This window comes from Urocitellus parryii, chromosome 4, assembly GCF_045843805.1.
Source record: "Urocitellus parryii isolate mUroPar1 chromosome 4, mUroPar1.hap1, whole genome shotgun sequence".
Taxonomy (NCBI): Eukaryota; Metazoa; Chordata; class Mammalia; order Rodentia; family Sciuridae; genus Urocitellus; species Urocitellus parryii.
Window position 1 is genome coordinate 171,316,561 of NC_135534.1, and position 22,194 is coordinate 171,338,754.

Below are 22,194 nucleotides of genomic sequence, written 5' to 3' on the forward strand. Positions count from 1 at the left end.
AAAAGCATCTAATGCAAAATAGAAAAATGAAAATTATAAAATAACCTTAATAAATATGAGAAAATCATTCCATGAAATTCAACAGTCTTTCATTAAAAACAAACAAAAATCACCTAGAAAAAATAAAGGAACTTCATTACTTGATAAAAATTTTCTCAAATAAAAGCTAAAAAAAGCATTGTATTTTAACACTATCATAATTTTATTTAATATTTTACTGGAAGTCTTTAAAAAGACAATAAGTTGCGGAGAAATTGGAAAAATAATCTTGTAATGTGTGTTAGATAATTTTGAACATTCTATAATGGCATTTTGTTTTCTCTTTCCAACTTTTACACCTTTTATTCTTCTAGTTACATGTTGCATGTTGCATAGAAATGTTGGATTATAGACATCTTTGAAATTGTTTTAACTAAAGGAAAAATCTTTATTCTTTTAACACTAAGTGCAAGATGTGTAGATTTTTAAAATTAATGTTCTTTTCCTCTACAAGGATTTTCCTTTTATGTGTTTATGACTCAAAATTTTGTGTAAAATTTATCTATCCCATCAATATTTATTCAAACTTGCCTATGAGTTCACTGAATTTACTGTTTCTGCTTTGAGAGACCTCAAATTACTTATTAATATTCTTTAATAGCTATCAGGCTTTGCAACATCTTGAATCACTTTTAAAAATTAGATTTTTAAATCAGCTTAGTGTTTTCTCAAAGTTACATTTATTAGCCTAAATATACTCATGATACAGTGCATTTTATTAATTCTGTGATTATGTCTCCTTTTACATTCATGTCATTGCTTAACTTTGTTTTCTCATTGGATTTAGATGAATCTTAAGAAATGCATGTTTATTTTGCACTTAATTTTAACTTTATTGGCTTTGCTTTCAGTTTCCTAAATTACACATATCAATTTGATGATTTCTTTTGCTATCATTGACTTTATTCTATTTTCCTTATTTTTTTACTCTGAGCTCAATATTTTATAGTGTTTGTTTCCTAAAGGAAGATATATGTTTCCTTCTAAATACAACTTTTTCGCCCCAAATTTTGAAGCATAATGTTCTACTTATTATTAGTGCCTAGCTCCCATTATGGTTTTCATTTGTAGTTTAACTTTCAAATATACTTTCTCCAGTTTGTAAAAGCTAATTTTCTATTGAATTGCCTGTGTTTAGAAAATATTTTCTGTATGAACACAAATATTTAATTTTGTGTTAAGGCTCACCTATTACTGCAGTAGAAAATCAAGTTCTCCAGAATTTATTTTGCCCTTATGAACATTTAATCCCTAGGGCTCCAGCTATCTCTTCTCTTTAATTCTTTATGGATTCTTATTGTAAGTCTTCTTCAATGGTTTATTGATAAATTATTCACTATTGGTATTTTCAATTTCACCTATTATCAGGGACAGGAGACTTTAGTCATACCTACCTGCATGTGTGCATGATTTCAAGCCATCTATTTACTTTTGTTGTAAAACAGAATGGCTCTAAGTCAGTTTGTATTCAACTGACTGCATTTAATTTCTCTTGGTGGCTTTCCCAGTACATATATGTCCTGTTCATTCATTTATTTAGGAAAATTTTATTGGCTCCTCCTAATTCCCAAGTACTGATGAAATAACTATGAGCATTGGAAATTTGTATTTTGTGAAAGAAAATAAATATCATATTAAACATTATTATTGATCAATCCTAAGAGGAAAAGTAAAGCAATGGTGAGTATGTGTGGGAGGGGGGCAGGGGTGTGTTCTGTAGTTTCATATATGTGAAATCCTTCTCTAAAAGGTCATGCTTGATCTAAGACCTGAAAGGTTGGGCTGAAAGAACCTTATCGTAATTGTAGGAAGAGAGATCCCGCTAAGAAAGAAAAACATTACAAAACTCATGAGGCAGGAAGACTCCTGACAAGCTTAAATTTTAAGGAGACCTATACTGTAATATCTGAGGAAGAGTTTGAAGAGTCAGAGACAAGGTGGTAGTAACAGTTAAATAAATACATGAGAATATCTGTCTTTTGTTTAAATGTGTTGCAATTTCTGTGGATATTTCTGGCTGGCATTTAATATTTTATAGAAAAGGGAATGTTAATTGTACTTCTGTTACTTTCACTTGTTTGTTTGCTTGTTATATCTCTTTATCTGCTTGGGTGATTATGTAAGATTATTTTTCAAATCTTCGAAATTCAAGCATCTTGATAGACTTCATTAATTTTGCATTAATTTTGCCAGGAATAAGAAGAGTGCTTTTGATCCAGAACATCAAGTCATTACATACAGATATTTTTGTTTTAACACTTATTTATTTTGTTTTATCTTTTTGTCTAGTATATGAATTTATTGAAGCACTTTATTCATATTTATAATCTTATCTTAATATTTCCTGGCTCTTGATTAGTTTCTCTTTTCATATTTTTTTTTATTTTACTGAAATGATTTTAAAGGAATCCACCGTTTACCTTCTTACATTTCTATTCCCCTTTTTTTGTGTTTTCATTTAACATTTTAGAGACTTTGATGGAAATTATATCAGTTTGCATTTTTGAATTCCATATGCATACTGTTAATTAAGCAAGTTCTTTTCTCCTTGCAATCTGCCAGATTTAGTCAGCTTTTTTCATTGCTGTAATTTAAAGGACCCAACCAGCAAATATATAGAGGAGGAAAAGTTTATTTGAGGGCTCCTGGTTTCAGAGGTCTCAGTTCATAGAAATCTGGTTCCATTCCTCTGGGCTTAAGATGAGGCTGAACATCATGGCGGGAGAGTGTGGCCAAGGGAAGCAACTCACCTTCTCAGCCATATCCTACCACTTCAGTTACCACTCAGTTAATCCCTATTAGAGCATTATATCACTGGTCAGGTTAAGGTAATCATTTCTCCTTGAAACATAGTCTCCTATGTGAGATATTCAGGGACACTTCACAACCAAACTGTAACACTGCCTGTCAGATTTATGTTTTTGCATTTCTGACACTTCTTTTCATATGTTGTTTTATTTTTATAAAAGTAGTATAATTTTGTATTTTATTGTGAATTTAATGTAGATCTTTCCTAACACTTTTACTTTCTTTCTCAGCTTTAATTGTGAAAAATAATTTTCTTTCTTTGATTTTTCCTACCAATGGTTCTCCCAGTACATCATTCACTCTGATGCTGTATAATATTCACTTTCTTTTTATTTTAATATTGTCACTCATTCAGATTCAATTGAGGAAAAGTTATTCAAACATTCATTTTCCAAATATCAAAGTTGTGGGGATTTTTTGTGTTTTTTCAAATAATCTTTTCTTCATTAGTTATTTGCACAAGCTGTTAAAGATTTGATTGTGAATTACATGGAAAAGGGCATCACAATAGGGATGAAAATATGAAAAATAAAATTGAAGACATTTCTAAAACCCTGGAACCCTTGACTGCTCAAATTCAGAATTATATATTAGCAAATACTGTACTCTAAGAACAATAAAAAGATTGAATCTGTATCTATTTTCATCACAAAAAATAAGCACCAAAGTAAAATCTTTTTAGAACTGAAATACTATGAAAGACAAAGCAAAATATTGGGTTAATAAAATAATTGAATAATTTTTAGAATACTTATGATATTTATGAAAGAAATTAAAGAATAAATAAGTATATTGAATCAATTTTTCAAATAATGAAAGTAAAATTTTGTTTAAGTGTCCATAGAACATTTCATGTCTTTATATTCAATTAGTCCTTAACAAAAGTGTCAAGAACACATAATGGAAGTGGATTGTCTCTTCAACATATGATGTAAATAAAGGACACCTACCTGGAGAAGAAAATTAGACCCTTATCTCACACTATTTGCATAATCAACCCAAAATGCATTTAAGGATTTAAATGTAAGACCTGAACTGTAAAACTCCAAGACATTCTTGGATATAATTCTAAAAGTGCAGGCAATGAAACAAAAAATAGACAAATTGGTTTACACTAAACTAAAAGGATTCTGCAGAGTCAAGGAAACCATCAACAGTATAAAGATACAATTTTTAGAATGGGAGAAAATATTTGTAATCTGTCCATCACATTTAGTAAAAGTTAATTCACAAAATATTAAAGGAGCTCACATTGTGCTTTTCAATAGCAAAAAAAAAAAAATAGATAACACAATTAAGAAAAGACAATAGATCTGAATAGATATTTCTCAAAAGAAGGTATAAAAATGGCCAATGGGTACATAAAAAAAAAGTTTGAGATCACTAATCTTCATGGAAATGCAAACCAAAACCACAAGACACCAACTTATACATTTTTTTTTTTTTTTTTTTTATGGCAGTGTCGGGAGCCGCTCTGCAAATACATGCACTTATATCCTAAGAAAGAGATACTGAACAATTATTACACCCCGCAATAACTGGAACTATACCTCCTCTGTGATAATGAGGGATGACTCCAGGAGTAGGCATTACCAGTGGGGTTGAGTTACACTCACCTGTTCCTTTGTAATTCTACTCCTTGCCTCATTTGAATGGCTTCTCCCCAATAAAAGTTCCAGGCTGCTCTCTTCTTCTAGCTTGCCTTACCTCCTTTGTGGGATCTGGGTCAGAGGAGCCATCACAGAATTCAAAGAAAAAGGCATTTCTCTGTCAGTGTGTCATTATTTCATGCCAACCCAATTCAGATGGAGTGACTTTGCTGATTTAGCCATGTGTCGAGGAATGGCAGCTATTGAAAAGACTCAAGATAACAAGTACTAGAAAGGTTAGAGAGAAAAGGAAAACTTCACACATTGTTGGTGAAAATGTAAATTAGTGCGTGTCAAATATAGAAAAGGGTATGGAGATAAATCAAAATTTAAATTAAAAAAAAATTAGAATTATTATGTGACCTAACAGTCCTATTTCTGGATATATTTCCAAACAAAAGGAAATCATTTCATTGCACACTGTTCAAAATTGCCAGATACACAAATGATAAATATATAAATAATGAAATATTTTTTAACATTAGAAATATGTTCATTTACAAAAACATGTATGAAACTGTAAGATACCCTGCAAAGTAAAATAATCCAGGTTTAAGGACATAAATACTGCATGATTTCATTTGGGTCTGGGTGTGAGAGAAATGGAGAAATATCAATCAAGAGATGCAAAGTTTCACTTATGCAAAATGAATAAGTGCTAAAGTTTAAATACAGAGCATGGTGACTTTAGTTAATAGTATTGTATTGTACATTTGCAATTTGTGAGGAAGGTAGATTTTAAATATACTCACTAAACTAAAAAATATTCTAGTTAGGACCCCATTCTTGTGGGTGGGCATGATGGTGAGATTTGCTTAGGTATCTTTATATATTTACATTGGAAAATATGTCAGATTCATTCACTGTCTTTTCTATTCCTATATTTATATATTCCTATGGGAATATATAAACTAAATATATATAAATAATATATATGATAAATATATAATATATATATATATAAATTCCCATAGGGATGTATAAATTTATAAATAGCCATACGCATATATAAATTCCCTATTTCTATGGGAATACATAAAAAATATATAAATTCCTATAGGAATATATAAATTTTCTATTCCTATAGGAATAAGAATGAATCTCGCCATAGTGCCCCACCCACAAGAATGGGGTCCTAACTAGAATAAGATATATATTTCAACATTCATACATTTACTCAGTAACAAAGATTGTCACTAAATTGTTTGTGATGTTTACATATGAGAAAGAATGCGGTGATATTGCTATAGCAACTTTCGGAGTTATAAATGAAACAAATCAAGTAGATGGAAAAAATAGTAGGTGGAATGAAGAGAAGCTTGTTAAATATTAGCAATTAGGACAGAGTGTCAAGGTTAAAAGCTGTTATTCTTTATGGGTTAGGAAAGTATCACAGTGAGATTTTATTGGTAGTAACAAGAATAAGAGAAATTTAGCAGCCAAAAAATCATTGACATCTCAGTTTTATATATTTGTATATTCAAAGATTTCTTCTTTTTTTTTTTCAGGATCTCTGCCTCTTTATAAGTGATCTTTCATTTTCTGTATTTTCTCTCTGATTTCATTTTTCATACTGTCCTTTATGTCACAAATCAGTTTAACTATGTACATTCTAAATTTCTTTTCTGACATTTCACTGTGGTGTCAATGGATTCTGTTATTGGAGTATCTTGGTTTGTTTGAGGCAATTTGTTCCTTTGCTATTTATGTTGTTTTTGTGTCTACTCATCTGAGGCAGTAGAATTCCTACCCTGTAGACTTACAGTGTCCTTGAAGGTTTCCAGTACCTTACTATTTAGGGGAAGATGAATAATAACAGTAACAAATGTGAGCAATAAACAGTATTAAACCAAATAGTTCCTACTATGATGTTTACAATGTTAATTATCACAATAAACAGAAATGATATGATCAGTTATTGCCTACAATAAAAATAGCAAGTTTGCAAAAGATTTTATAATTTCAAACGGTGGAGAGGGAGAGAAGAGAAGTGATAAAGAATGGGATGATTATGAGGGATGAGGAGAGAATAAGAAGATAAAAAATAAAGGAAGAGTGAAAGAGAAAACAATAGGGATTGGGCTGTTAGCAAAAGAAAAGAAAGAATCAAGGAAAATGGAGGAGTAAAAATATATCAATATAATGTAAATATTTTCAAAAATTAAAATGAAATTAAAAGAATACAAAACAAAACTAAAATATACTAATCAAACATTCTAGTTCACAAGAAAACTAATCAATGAAAAATAAGTGGCTTTAAAGATGCTAGAAATGAGAGGGGGGATATGAATATGCATAAATGTCCATTTACTCTTAAGGTCACAATTAAACAGAGAAGAAGAGTTAAAAAAAATCTTGATGAAAAATTAAAGAATTATTTCTGTTGGAATTCAAAAGATTCTCAGTTTCTCTTCTTAGCATTTTTAGGTGCTGTGGCCTGGAGGGTGATGCTCCAATCCCTGGATTACTGGAGTGAGGAGGGTAATCCTGTAGCAGAATTCCTGGAGGCACGGATGAGGTTTCTGCGGGCTCCAGGCTCTCCTCTGAATGCCAATTGGTCTGGAGATTTAAAATCATTGCACCTCCAGTGCCCAGTACTTGCTGGTCTATGCTAGAAAACTGTACCCCAGGGATCTCTCCTGGGTTCCACTCATATGTTGGGGGAGCCAATTCTTAGTCCCCTGTGTCACCTTCAGACCCCATGTTTGCTGGTCTCAGGCTCAGTCTCCAAATAATCTCTCCCTCCTCCACCCTTCCAAGTTCCTGACCAGAGGCATCTCTCCCAGCCAGGGAGGAGTAGAGCTGGGTGGGTTTCCACAACCAGTTGTGCCCTGTGTAAACCTCTCTCCATTTCTGATTTTTCTCCTGGTCACTTAAGCACACTCTACATCATTCAGTGTGTGTTTACTGGGCCTGAATTTGGGGTGAAACTCAGTTTTGCCAGGAATTGGCCCCCTCAGCTGCTGGCCCTTGTTGTTGTGCAGCATCTTCCAGGTTTGCTGGGTAATGTCCTGGATGTCTATATGCTCCAGACCCAGACATTCCTTAGGCCTCCCCAAAATGCAGGTTCCTTTATTACTCTTATTGCTCACTGTAAGGATGGCCTTAGGCCTTATCCTAAGCAACTGCATTTTAAAACTCCATCTTAAAATAAATCTGCAGTCTCACCAGGCAATCCACAGAGCCCTCCAATATGGCAAGCAGGCATAACCTGATAAAAGCAAGTCACTTTCCACAACCCTGACAAGAGTCAGGGTGAAGTCACATGTCATTTGTTGTAAGCCTGATTAGAGCCAGAAAGGTATCAGGGCAGAAACCACTAGATTATATGTCCTCTTTAAAATGTAAGATGTCACTAAGAAACCTGCTAACAGCTGATAGGGACCCAAAGGGCAAACAGAAACTTCCAAAAATTAATATAAATAATGGAACAAAGGAACTGACATTTAATCAGCTGACACCAATACCCACATGCCTGAGAGCCTGATGAGGACCTAGACTGACATCCCAACTCTTCTCATCATCTGTCTGATCCTCTTTGCTTTCCTCACTGCTCTCAAACTCTACAGCAGCCTCTTGACCCTGGTTAGAAAGGCGACTTCTCCGTATGAATTTCTCCTCAGCCAGCCTCAACTCCACCCCAGAAGTCTCCATCAGTTCCTGACCAGATCACTACAGTCTGGGTCTGAGTGACTGTGCGTCTACTGAACTTTAAGGCTGAAGACTGAAGACTTTAAATCTAGCACTAAACTTAGCATGCAGAAGGAATGTCTGTAATAGGTCTGTCACGATTAAGTGTTTTGGCAGGGCTTAGCAATAACTTAGAATTTGTTTGCTTCAAATTAGTTGTGTTTATTGCTTTTATCAGCCTGCATTATTGTGTTTATCATTAATCCCAGCATTAAGGATTGTCATTTTCTTGATTATGAACCTATAGAGTGAAATTGTATTTAAGTGATTTGAGAGAATAAAGCATTGAAAGGGGCATTAGTACGAGGACATTCTTTATTTCTCCCCTCAACTGCTTAAGTCACACTTCTGCCCATGGAGACACTCACAGAGGGAAAGCTCTTCTTGTGCTTCCAGCCCCATCTCAGCAAATGGTTGTGCCACTGGGATTTCTTCCTTATATCCAGTCTCCTGAATTTCCAATCTGCCTTGAATGTCCAGTTTTAAATTCCAGTAAATTTCCCCTGCTTATTTTTGTTCACCCACTTTGCTGAGAAGCTTGGTTTTATTCCACAGAGCAGCCAGGAAAGTGATCTCCTCTATTCTGCCATCTGGAAAAGTTTTCTGAAAATTTTCAACCTACTATTATAAATACCAGTATGAATTTGCATATAAACTGCTGTGTAAGTTCAGTCACCAGTGACCAAAAGGAGGTAAATTAAAAGGCTGCTGAACAATGCTTTATTGAGATTCACTCCCAAGTGAGACCCTCCAGTCTAACTAGCACAGGCTCAGTTGAATGGGAATTTTTATTGGGCTTAGGGCAGGAAGGGAGGGCTTGGGAGAGGAAAGGGAGGTTTTTAGAGTCCCTTGTCCTACTGGGGTTGGTCGGGAGAGCTTGCTGAGATCCAGCATTGGTCAGGAGACTCCGGTGATTGACAGGTGGTTCTAGAAGTCAGCGCCTGATTGGTGGTTCTTTCTGGCGCGGGGTTGCCTGGTGCTTTTAGTCACCTCAAACAGACCTAACAGTTAGGAAGGGGGGAATGTTTAGTGGATAAATAAAAAAGCCTATACCTAACTATACATGAAGAAAAAAAGAGTAACTTATTTGTGTATGTGATTCTCAGAGGAATGGAGCAGAAGGAATGCTGGGAAGCAGAAACAGCATGTTTAACAACAAAGTTGTGAACAAACATAGTTTTGCTCAGGAAATCATAAATCCGTAGGCTTTACATGCAATTCTCCTTTTTCATGGTTCTTTGTAGATGCCATTCGTCTGCTTGCCTTCTGTGCCCATAGTGATATGCTGCTTTCTGCACTGCAGGGCTTATTGTAAACTTGCTCACTGCCCTAAATCTGTAATGATAAAGGGCTCCACTTCAGTGCATCTAAGAAAGAGAATTGAAGCTGATCCCACAAAGTATGGGTAACATCCTGAAAATCTAGTATTTCAGAAACATGAGAAAAATAAAACATTCATCAAGGAGAGATAGAAAATGCTTTTCGATATATAGGCATATCATTAAGCCCCAAACAGCACATGGAAAATGATCCCCTGATGCTTCTATAGTGTCAGTTTACCTCTTTTACTAAGTACAAACTGAAATTTTTACCAGAGTTTTCTCACCTGCCTTCACCTACATGATTTTTTCTTTAAATAATTGTACAGCACATGTGACAACATTCATTTAGAATCATTGTTTCTTACAATTGCATCTCTAGGTAATTTGTTAACCATTTTTAAATTAAAAAAAAAATTCCATAGCCACTGATTCAGGAGAATGTTAAATGAAAAATATTGTCCAGGCACTTTGGTCTATAATCCCAGTGACTGTCGAGGCTCAGGCAGGAGAATAGCAAGTTTGAGGCCAGACTGAACAACTTAGCTAGACTCACAGCAATTTAGTGAGATGCTATTTCAAAATAAGAAATTAAAAAAAAGAAAATTTAAAACAAAATGACTGTGATTCACAGTGGTAAACCATCCCTTGTTTTAATCCCTAGTACCACAAAAGGAATGAGAAGAAGGAAGGAAGGAAGGAAGGAAGGAAGGAAGGAAGGAAGGAAGGAAGGAAGGGAGGAAGGAAGGAAGGAAGGGAGGGAGGGAGGGAGGGAGGGAGGGAGAGAGGGAAGCAAGGATGGGAAGAAAGGAAAGTGTCTCTTCATGAATCATTTCAATCAAAAATCTACCTGCCATTTGAAATGCTTGCCATTGCAAATTTTTATGAAAGAAACATACATGAAATCACCATTTTCTCTGTTGACACTGAGTTAGCATGTTTACTATGTTCTCCATGCTGACATCTAAAGGAATTTTGTAAGTAAAGGGTTAAGGCTCATCACTTGCTCTTAAGTATATTTATGAGCCACACCTAATAATTTATATTGCTATTCAAAAACAATTACCCAAACTTACCTACTAAAATGTCATATATTTATTTTCTTACAGTTTCTGTATATTAGGAGTTTGAGAATAGCCTTGCTGAGTCCTATGCAAGGCTCCAATTAAGGCATTGGCCAAAGCTGCCAGTTTGAGTTTAACTTCACCTGAGTTTCAACTGGAAATGTTCTGCTTTTAAGCTCATTGAGGCTCTTGGCAGAATGTATTTCCTTGTGGGTGTCAAAGACTTCATTTTTTTTTTTTTTGTTGGCTTTCAGATGGAGGTTTCTTTTAGTTTTCAGATTTGACTCCAGCAAAATGAATGCTACAATTTTATATAATGTCATAGCATATTGTGTACATCTAATACCTCTGTTGGATTCAACTCATTAAAATCACATCACAAGAAGTCATCAAAAAAGTGGGAACATCAGGAATTGAGATAATGAAAGCCAGTTTTAGAGTTCAGCCTGTCATACAAATTAAGCATACTTCTATTACTATTATTTGTTATTTTTAGTTATACATGATAAGAATCATACTTTTTTATAGCCAACCTAATCAAATTCTCAGTCTGGTAAAAATAATGTCTAAACATATCATTTTATATGATAATAAATTGAATCTTAATTTGTACAAATATATAGGTCTCGAATATTTTATTCAACCTATGTCAGAATTTAAACAAAATTCAGAAGATTACTAACTATAAATCTAGATAATGAATCTCAAGTCTGTTCACACAGAGTAGAAGAAAAGTCTCAAATGACAATTACTTTGAAACATTCATCAATCTAATTTTTAAGTAGAAAAGTTAAATAAATACCAATGTCTATATTTTGTAGCAGAAATCATCTATATTGAATGAACAATCTGGCATCCCAGCAGAATAAAGATTTAAAACATTTCACTCAATATTATAATAAAATATTACAAATCTGTGAATTATAAGATCACTGATTGTCTATACATTGAAATTTTATACCCCTTCTCATTGCAAAGTAAAATTTATAATATCATGATTTATTCCCATACCATTTCAAATAGTTTAAATATAGAGTATGCAGTTCAACAAGGCATATGTATTAGAAAATTTTTAATAAATAAAGTAAAATGCCAAATTGTTTCAATCATTACTCAAAATTATTACTTCAAAAATTCTGACCAACAATAAATATAGATTTTTTTTGTTAACATTTATTAAAAATTACATTTTGAGACAAGAGGATCTGAGACTTTGGGAAAATTATCAAGTTAATTCAGTCCTGGGGTAGTGAGTGAACTGTTATCTGTTTCTTTGAATTACAACATACCTATTCAATTTTATAATCTTAGAACTGTTAGAATTACAAGAATAAATCATGGCATTATGCATTTTATGCATGATATTATATTATGAGAAAGACTATAAAATAACAAGGTATTTAACATTTTTTTTCTTAAAATAATACTGTAATTTAGTGTTATACTGTTATTTTGTGTTATTCTTTCTTTGCATTTTGATTAACCTTCTGCAAATAACTCTGAGTTATGAGTTGTTGAGAATTTAAATGATTCACAATTATGTTACAATCTATTGATTAGAATATAAATTAGTATATCAATAACAATAGCTTTAAAATGCCTAGATCCTCTTATCCAGATAGTGATTTAGTAATAAATAAGTCTATTGACAATTATTTACCTGTAATACTAGTTAATCTCTACTGTTAAAAATAACACAATTTGGGGGAAAATTTTCCACCAAAAACAAGATTAAATATACTATGGTCCAAAGGACTATTTTATTTCAACTATAAAAAAGTGAAATTGTATTTAATGTTGCCTTTTATATATGGAAATATGTTTTTATATTTAATATTTTTCAATTACCTTTTTAAAGTTATTTTGTAAATAGTGTAAATATTATAAACTGGATTTATGTAAAATATGAAAGAAATCAGAAAATAGTTAGGAATGATATACTACAGTGTAATGCATAATTTCCAGAGGAGTCATTTCCTTTTAATTGTTAAATGTTTCAATAACATAGATTCATGATTTGCTCATAGTGGAACCACATCATGTCTGTGTTTAAAGTGTATTCATTTACTATACTTAGCTGATCTTCTAGAGATGGTACTGTTTCCAAATACCTATCATAAAGTAGCATCTTACCAATGTCCACCTGCTAAATCTATCAGCCCTGACATCTCCTTTTTCATTATAATGCTAGTTGTATCTTGAAACCTGGAGAATGAGATGCAGTTATCCAAGGAAAGAGCCATAGGAGTGTTGTAAGCAAGAGAATGATATGTGTAATGGCAATGAGGTGGTAAAGAGGATAATTCTTTGGTTGGGAGAAGATCACACCATTGAGTTACATAATACAAGGCAAGAAGAGTAGAACACCTGACAATGTGCTAGGTTATACAGGACTGCAAAGACAAAGTAAATTAATTGGGATTTTACCTCAACAGAACCCAAAATATTGTAAAATTTTTCAGACAAGGAAATACAAAAGCAATTTGAATCACTTAAACATATTTTTGCTCACTTCTCTGGAGAGAACAAATTGGGAAATCAAGACAGTACAGTAAGAGACATTTCTTGGAATACAGGTAGGTGATGATCTTAGGTCAAAGAAACTGGGAGCATGGTAATTTTGATACATGACTAGATTTAAGATGCATATGGGACAATAAAATTTTCTATAAAATTCACCTCTGAGATATGGAGCCAATCCATATCTCAAAGACAAATTCCAATTATTTATATCTCAATGACCAAGAGATAAAAAGTTCTTTCAGATACATCATCAGGTACACACATATAAGCACTGCTTCTATATTATTTCCTAATTGTAGACCTGCTGAGAGTGTCAAATTTCAATAAAATAAGATAGAATTTTTGTAGTTTTGGAACTGTGTGTCACAATGATATGCCACATAATCTGGGACACTGAGGAAGACCAGTACCAGTGATTCAATACATAGAATATGACTTTTCTTGATCGTTAGATCAGAGAGATAAAAGGTACTGTTGGAAAAGCTCCAGATGCTCAGAATTCTAGTGACTTCCCCTTTTTATTAGACCATGTGTTTTAAAGAAAGTTAAGGTGTGATGTTGTTTGACGTATATAAATTGCACATTTTGATGTTTATTGTTAAAGGAGGTAATATGCAAACAATGTTAATTTCATCTTGGATACCCTAATCACACAGAGTATTTCCAGCCTTATTTTCTACATCATTTTTGTATGTCAAAAGAATACAACTTAATTAATATAATCACCTCAGTAAAATAAGATCCACAAGAGAAATATTGTGTGAACTATTTTCTAAAGCATCATAAATGATTATTGTGCCACTATTTGGGATAATCTACATTAATATTACACTTCACTAATGTAGGCTATCAAGAGTTGGCAAAATTTATTAGTATCAATGCCAAGAAAGCAGAAATTTGTATGACTAACATTGGATTTATGACAAAACCTTCCGCACAGGAGTAAATGTTAAAGTCATTTCAAAGCAACACATTAGTGAATGGCTTGACACAAAACTGTGAGCACTGCATAATTTTTCTACTGTTTCATTGAATAATAAAACCACTGAACGTGGTAATGAATAGTTTACCTCTCAATTTTCACAAGAAGCAGGATTGTTGAAATAAAATACCAAATACTTTAACATATCTTAAATCAAGGTTATGAGTTGATGTTCACTGCTTTCAGATTGGGAATTGAAATGAATTGGTAAATGTGATTTTGTCACAGAATCTATTTTCTTATTAGATATTATAGAAAGTTAACACAACTTTTAAAAAGTTATAGTTTTTTTCCTAATTTAAATAACCAGACATAATAAATTCCATTCCATAGAGCTTATTAGTATTTCTGAAAAACATTGGGAATAGAATATGCCAAAGCCTCAATTTAACAAAATTATAAAAAAACAAACACTTCTAAAAGCACATTAGAAGACAATTTAGATTAAAATTTCAAAGCAGATTCAATCAATTTTAGAAAATAAACATTTAAACTGTCAAGGGTTTCAGTATACAAGCTTGTGGCAGATGAGTTACATGTACTCATATTTTATTCGCCAGAAAGAGGAATTCTCAAATTCCCATCCCTGTATTCATTGATCATGTTCTCTGGAAATGAATCAGAGAATTCCTCTAATCTCAGTTCCATGGACAGTTACTGATGTTTAGATAGTAATGAACACTAATTAGATAAGATTGTTCCTTGTGGTAAAACAATAGCTTGAGGGAAAAAAATCATACTTGAATGCTTCATTGAGGACTAGAAAAGATATTATACTTTGCATTATTTTCTACTTATGCTTTATAAATCCCTAAGTGGGAAATTAATGGGAGTGTATATGCATTTTTCTTGTTTCTCATGTATTATTAGTTAACTGATTGGTGTATGTTATTTACATTTTCTTTTCCATTGACTCTCTTAGAGCTCATCTGTTTAGGAATTTTGTTGTTGATCAATGCTGCATTAGATACTGTGCCAGATGCCTAAGTGAAACTATGAATGAATTAATAAACAAGGCTTTACTCTGCAAGTTGAGCTCTGTGTTGTATTATTGAAAGCAATGAAAACAACCAAATATTAACTACCTCAAAAGATGACTTGGTAGAAGCAAAATTAGACTCAATATCTTGATTTCCAATGCAAATTATGTTATTCAATAGTTTACATGGAATTCTTTCTTCATATACAGATTTAAATTTTATTTTTTTTGCATTTTTATTCATATTATTTCAACTAAAATATCATACCATCTGAAGTTTTGATAATCTGTATACAGTGAGGAATGATTAAATCAAACTACTGAACATGTTTAAACATCAATTATCTTTCTGAGTTGAAAAATTGGAAATATATTCCATCAAATTTTGAAAAATACATACTATATTATCCAGCAGTCTCACTTCTGACTATATATCCAAAGGAACTGAAATTAACATACTAAAGCTGTATCTGTACTCCCATAATTATTGTAGTATTAGTCACAATAGGCAAGATAGATATTATTTGTCTATCAGCAACAAATGAATGGTTGGAGGAAATGTGGTATGTAAATGCAGTGGAATATTATTCTGTCTTAAGAAAAGAAGGTTAAGTCTGCCTTTTTTAAAAAAAGAAAGATGAACCTGGAGGATAGTATGCTAAGTAGAATAAGCCAGACACAGAAAGGCAAATACGTAAAGGAATTTACAAACAAAACAAAAATACCCACCAAAAAAAAACAACAGAGAAATAATATTAGCTTATGTGTAAGTGGGATTGTAGTTTAAGACTGGGTGGCAAGCAACCAGTTGTTCTTAAAATAAAGAGTGAAAGAAAAATGTAGACCAATTTTATTTACCAAACTAAGAGATACCTTGGATTTTTAATTTTTAAAAAGTAACAAAAAATAATTAATTATGAAAATACATTTCCCTTAACTACATGCTCTCCTTTTTGTTTCGAAAATATATTTGTATTTTATTTAAAATTTAATAAGCATCATATCAAATTTTGTTTACTGTGTATTGTCACTGTTTCTCTCCTGCTACTAAAGGGAATATTTGCCAGTTTCTAGTAACATGTTTGATTAATCCTTGACAGTATTATTACTGTTGTAGAAAATAAATTGATGTGACATTTCAATTTAAGCTGTACACATGTTCTCATGTTGCCACAGTACAGTTCAGCTCTGAGTTTTTTCTCACAATTCTACTTGTACTTGAAAGAAACTAAATTTCACCCTGCTTAGGCAAAAATTAAAGTTTTATAAACTTGAGCGAGAACTTACGTTTACTTGTATCATCTTTATTTTTCTCCACCCTTCCTCCATTGTTCTGCCATTTGTTTGACTTAATCTTCTCAAACTGCATTGGACTGACCACAAATCTGCTTTCTACAAATGCTATCATGTTATGCTGTGCTTAGTGAGAGTCCCGGTTCCACTGTTTCCACATACTTGCTCCAAAGGAAAGATGAGGTGCTCTTAGATATGAGCATCTTTAACCCTATGTAGCATCTACTATCCATTTATAACATTCGAAAGAAAGGCTCTGACTGGTGCAAATGGGCCTTCATGCCAATCTCTAGCCAATATTTGTAAATATGGCTCTCAGGCCAGCATCACAAGCCTTTGACTGTGATTATATAATTCCATATGAAACAATAACAACAACAACAAAGAACCAAACAGAATGTGGTAGATGGATTATCCCATAAAAGAAGTGGTGCTCTTGCACAAAGAAAATATATGCCAACAAAATCTTCAACAAACATTATATATCCAAATTTTATTTTTATCATTTTTATCAGCGAATCTCAAAATCATGTACATCCATAGAACTAGGATCCAAATAGAATAAGATATAGTTTTCCATGTTTGTAATAATATATCAAAATCCATTATAGCTTTATGTATAACTAAAAAGAAGAATAAAAATTAAAAAAAAAAGAATTTATAGATACTTGCAGTTGTGTGGGAACAGACATCACACAATTGGAAAAACTAAGCATAAATCATGGAGTACCATGCTTCTACTTATTATATGCGTGTGAATAAATAATTTTCAAAGTGTTTAATTTGTTCTATAAATTTGTGAATTTACAAGAGTAACAAATATACATTGTGTTCAAAGCTCAAAATTCCTTTCTCAAAAAAATAAAGAAGAAATACAAATTACATTCCTTAGTATTTATGCTGACAAAATCCTTAAAATCACATTGCTCACTCAAACATCCATCGGGATTAGGGATTAATTGTTCCAAATTTATAGATTTGTCATTGAGATGGAAAAAAAAAACAAATATATGCAGTGTGCTTTGAAATGTGCCTAGGAATAGGAAGCACTTGATAACACTTAGCTATGATCCTTATTATCATCACGGTTATGTTTGTGCCACCATAATGAAGTCTCTTAACATTATTAGTCTTGCCACCTGGGACTGGAAACTGGAGACCAGCATATAATTTAAAGAGGATCACTGGCAAATTAGAGAACTGATGTCCTCCTTGAACTGAGATTTTACTGCAGTAAATCTTCCCAAATGTGTGGCAACAAACTGTCCAATCAGCATCACTATTCCAATAGGTTTTGAATGTAAATTTCACATAGCGAACTCAGCAAATTCACAAAACATTATACAAACAAAAGAAGAGTAGTCAAGGAGGGAAGCTGAAGCCCACCTCAGAGGAGTATGAAAAGTAGGATAGAATTTTGTATCTATTTCAGAGGGAAGATAAGTGTAGACAAGTATGCTGTTACATCACCTGATATACCATTTAATCCTAAATAGAAATATCTCATTTCCTCACCAGGTCACAGAACTGTTTGTTGTATCTTTGTAATTAGCACTTACCTTGAAGGAAAGTTATCTCTGCTTTCTAAAACACTGTAAGACTAAATTAGTATGCATTATTTCATCTGTCTTCACAGTGACCATGAGGAAGGATACAAGAAGGCTAGAGCCATGGAAGGAATATGACAGTCACTGTCCATGCCCTGGATATATCAAGTGTTGGTCATTGATTGACAGCTCTTTCATATGGGGAAAGCAAGGTCATTATGGTAGCATTTATCTCACCTAAGTCTTACACAGAAAAATATAGACATATTATTGGAAAAATAAAAACTGATTGTGTTGCTTTTAAATAAGTGGGAACAAAATATTTTATTTTTTTATTTTATTTTTTTATTATTTTTTTTTTATTGGTCGTTCATAACATTACATAGTTCTTAATACATCATATTACACAGTTGATTCACGTGGATTATGAACTCCCCCTTTTACCCCATATACAAATTGCTGTATCATATCAGTTTCCCTTCCATTGCTTGACATATTGCCTTTCTAGTGTCTGATGTATTCTGCTGTCTGTCCTATTCTCTACTATCCCCCCTCCCCTCCCCTCCCCTCCCCTTTTCTTTCTCTACCCCTTCTACTGTAAATCATTTCTTCCATTTGTATTATCTTGTCTTGCCCCTCCTTTCCTCTTATATGACATTTTGTATAACCCTGAGGATCGCCTTCCATTTCCATGCAATTTCCCTTCTCACTCCCTTTCCCTCCCACCTCTCATCCCTGTTTAATGTAAATCTTCTTCTCAAGCTCTTCGTCCCTACCTTGTCCTTGTTTACTCCCCTTATATCAAAGGAGTCATTTGGTATTTGTTTTTTAAAGATTGACTAGCTTCACTTAGCATAATCTGCTCTAATGCCATCCATTTCCCTCCAAATTCTATGATTTTGTCATTTTTTAATGCAGAATAATACTCCATAGTATATAAATGCCACATTTTTTTTATCCATTCATCTATTGAAGGGCATCTAGGCTGGTTCCACAGTCTTGCTATCGTGAATTGAGCTGCTATGAACATCGATGTAGCAGTGTCCCTGTAGCATGCTCTTGTTAGGGCTTTAGGGAATAGACCGAGAAGGGGAATAGCTGGGTCGAATGGTGGTTCCATTCCCAGCTTTCCGAGAAATCTCCATACTGCTTTCCAAATTGGCTGCACCAATTTGCAGTCCCACCAGCAATGAACAAGAGTGCCCTTTTCCCCACATCCTCTCCAGCACTTATTGTTGTTTGACTTCCTAATGGCTGCCAGTCTTACTGGAGTGAGATGGTATCTTAGGGTAGTTTTGATTTGCATTTCTCTGACTGCTAGCGATGGTGAGCATTTTTTCATGTACTTGTTGATTGATTGTATGTCCTCCTCTGAGAAGTGTCTGTTCAGGTCCTTGGCCCATTTATTGATTGGGTTATTTGTTATCTTATTGTCTAATTTTTTGAGTTCTTTGTATATTCTGGTTATTAGGGCTCTATCTGAAGTGTGTGGAGTAAAGATTTGTTCCCAGGATGTAGGCTCCCTGTTTATCTCTCTTATTGTTTCTTTTGCTGAGAAAAAACTTTTTAGTTTGAGTAAGTCCCATTTGTTGATTCTATTTGTTAACTCTAGCGCTATGGGTGTCCTATTGAGGAATTTGGAGCCCGACCCCACAGCATGTAGGTCGTAGCCAACTTTTTCTTCTATCAGATACCGTGTCTCTGATTTAATATCAAGCTCCTTGATCCATTTTGAGTTAACTTTTGTGCACGGCGAGAGATAGGGATTCAGATTCATTTTGGTGCAAATGGATTTCCAGTTTTCCCAGCACCATTTGTTGAAGATGCTATCTTTCCTCCATTGCATGCTTTTAGCCCCTTTATCAAAAATAAGATAGTTGTAGTTTTGTGGATTGGTTACTGTGTCCTCAATTCTGTACCATTGGTCCACCCGCCTGTTTTGGTACCAGTACCATGCTGTTTTTGTTACTATTGCTCTGTAGTATAGTTTGAAGTCTGGTATCGCTATACCGCCTGATTCACACTTCCTGCTTAGTATTGTTTTTGCTATTCTGGGTCTTTTATTATTCCATATGAATTTCATGATTCTTTTATCGATTTCTACAAGATATGCTGTTGGGATTTTGATTGGCATTGCATTGAACTTATATAGGACTTTTGGTAATATCGCCATTTTGATGATGTTAGTTCTGCCTATCCATGAGCAGGGTATATTTTTCCATCTTCTAAGGTCTTCTTCTATGTCTTTCTTTAGGGTTCTGTAATTTTCATTGTATAAATCTTTCACCTCTTTTGTTAGGTTGATTCCCAAGTATTTTATTTTTTGGGGGGATATTGTGAATGGAGTAGTTGTCCTCATTTCCGTTTCAGAGGATTTGTCGCTGATATACAGGAATGCCTTTGATTTATGCGTGTTGATCTTATACCCTGCCACTTTGCTGAATTCATTTATTAGCTCTAATAGCTTCTTTGTAGACCCTTTTGGGTCTGCTAGGTATAGAATCATATCATCTGCAAATAGTGATAATTTAAGTTCTTCTTTTTCTATTTTTATGCCTTTAATTTCTTTCGTCTGCCTTATTGCTCTGGCCAGTGTTTCCAGGACTATGTTGAACAGAAGTGGTGAGAGAGGGCATCCCTGTCTTGTACCAGATCTTAGAGGGAATGCCTTCAATTTTTCTCCATTCAGAATGATGCTGGCCTGTGGCTTATCATAGATTGCTTTTACAATGTTGAGGTATGATCCAGTTATCCCTAATATTTCTAGAGTTTTGAACATAAAGGGATGCTGTACTTTGTCGAAAGCTTTTTCTGCATCTATCGAGATGATCATATGGTTCTTATTTTTAAGTCTATTGATGTGGTGGATAACATTTATTGATTTCCGTATATTGAACCAACCTTGCATACCAGGGATGAATCCTACTTGATCATGGTGTATAATTTTTTTGATATGTATTTGAATCCGATTCACCAGAATTTTATTGAGGATTTTTGCATCAAGGTTCATTAGAGATATTGGTCTGTAGTTTTCTTTCTTTGAAGTGTCTTTGTCTGGTTTCGGAATCAGGGTGATGTTGGCCTCGTAGAATGAATTTGGAAGTTCTCCCTCTTTTTCTATTTCCTGAAATAGCTTGAAAAGTATTGGTGTTAGTTCCTCTTTAAAGGTTTTGTAAAACTCTGCTGTATACCCATCCGGTCCTGGGCTTTTCTTAGTTGGTAGTCTTTTGATGGTTTCTTCTATTTCCTCTATTGTTATTGGTCTGTTTAGGTTGTCTATATCCTCCTGGCTCAATCTGGGCAGATCATAAGACTCAAGGAATTTATCTATGCCTTCACTATCTTCTATTTTATTGGAGTATAAGGATTCAAAGTAATTTCTGATTATCTTCTGTATTTCTGTAGTGTCTGTTGTGATATTACCTTTTTCATCCCGTATGCTAGTAATTTGGGTTCTCTCTCTTCTTCTCTTCGTTAGCATGGCTAAGGGTCTGTCAATTTTATTTATTTTTTCAAAGAACCAGCTTTTAGTTTTGTCAATTTTTTCAATTGTTTCTTTTGTTTCAATTTCATTAATTTCAGCTCTGATTTTAATTATTTCTTGCCTTCTACTTCTTTTGCTGTTGTTTTGCTCTTCTTTTTCTAGGATTTTGAGATGAAGTATGAGATCATTTATTTGTTGGTTTTTTCTTTTTTTGAGGAATGAACTCCAAGCAATGAATTTTCCTCTTAGAACTGCTTTCAATGTGTCCCATAGATTCCGATATGTTGTGTCTGTGTTTTCATTTAACTCTAGGAATTTTTTAATTTCCTCCTTGATGTCTTCTAATACCCATTGATCACTCAGCAACCTATTCTTCATTCTCCAGGTGATGCTTGATTTTTCCTTTCTTCTTTTATCATTGATTTTCAGTTTCATTCCATTATGATCAGACAAGATGCATGGTATTATCTCTACCTCTTTGTATTGTCTAAGAGTTGCCCTGTGACATAGTATATGGTCTATTTTTGAGAAGGTTCCATGTGCTGCTGAGAAAAAAGTGTAGCTACTTGATGTTGGGTGGTATAGTCTATATATGTCAATTAAGTCTAGGTTGTTAATTGTGTTATTGAGTTCTATAGTTTCCTTATTTAACTTTTGTTTGGAAGATCTGTCCAGTGGTGAGAGAGGTGTGTTGAAGTCTCCCATGATTATTGTATGGTGGTCTATTAGACTCTTGAACTTGAGAAGAGTTTGCTTGATGAACACAGCTGCACCATTATTTGGGGCATATATATTTATGATTGTTATGTCTTGTTGG

At 33.4% G+C, this 22,194-nt stretch overlaps 1 pseudogene; it reads right to left on the bottom strand.

The window, feature by feature from the left end:
* The window catches only part of LOC113182139 (all-trans retinoic acid-induced differentiation factor pseudogene), a 113,891-nt pseudogene extending 105,741 nt beyond the window's left edge, over positions 1 to 8,150 (bottom strand).
* Between the last annotated feature and the right edge of the window lie 14,044 nt (positions 8,151 to 22,194).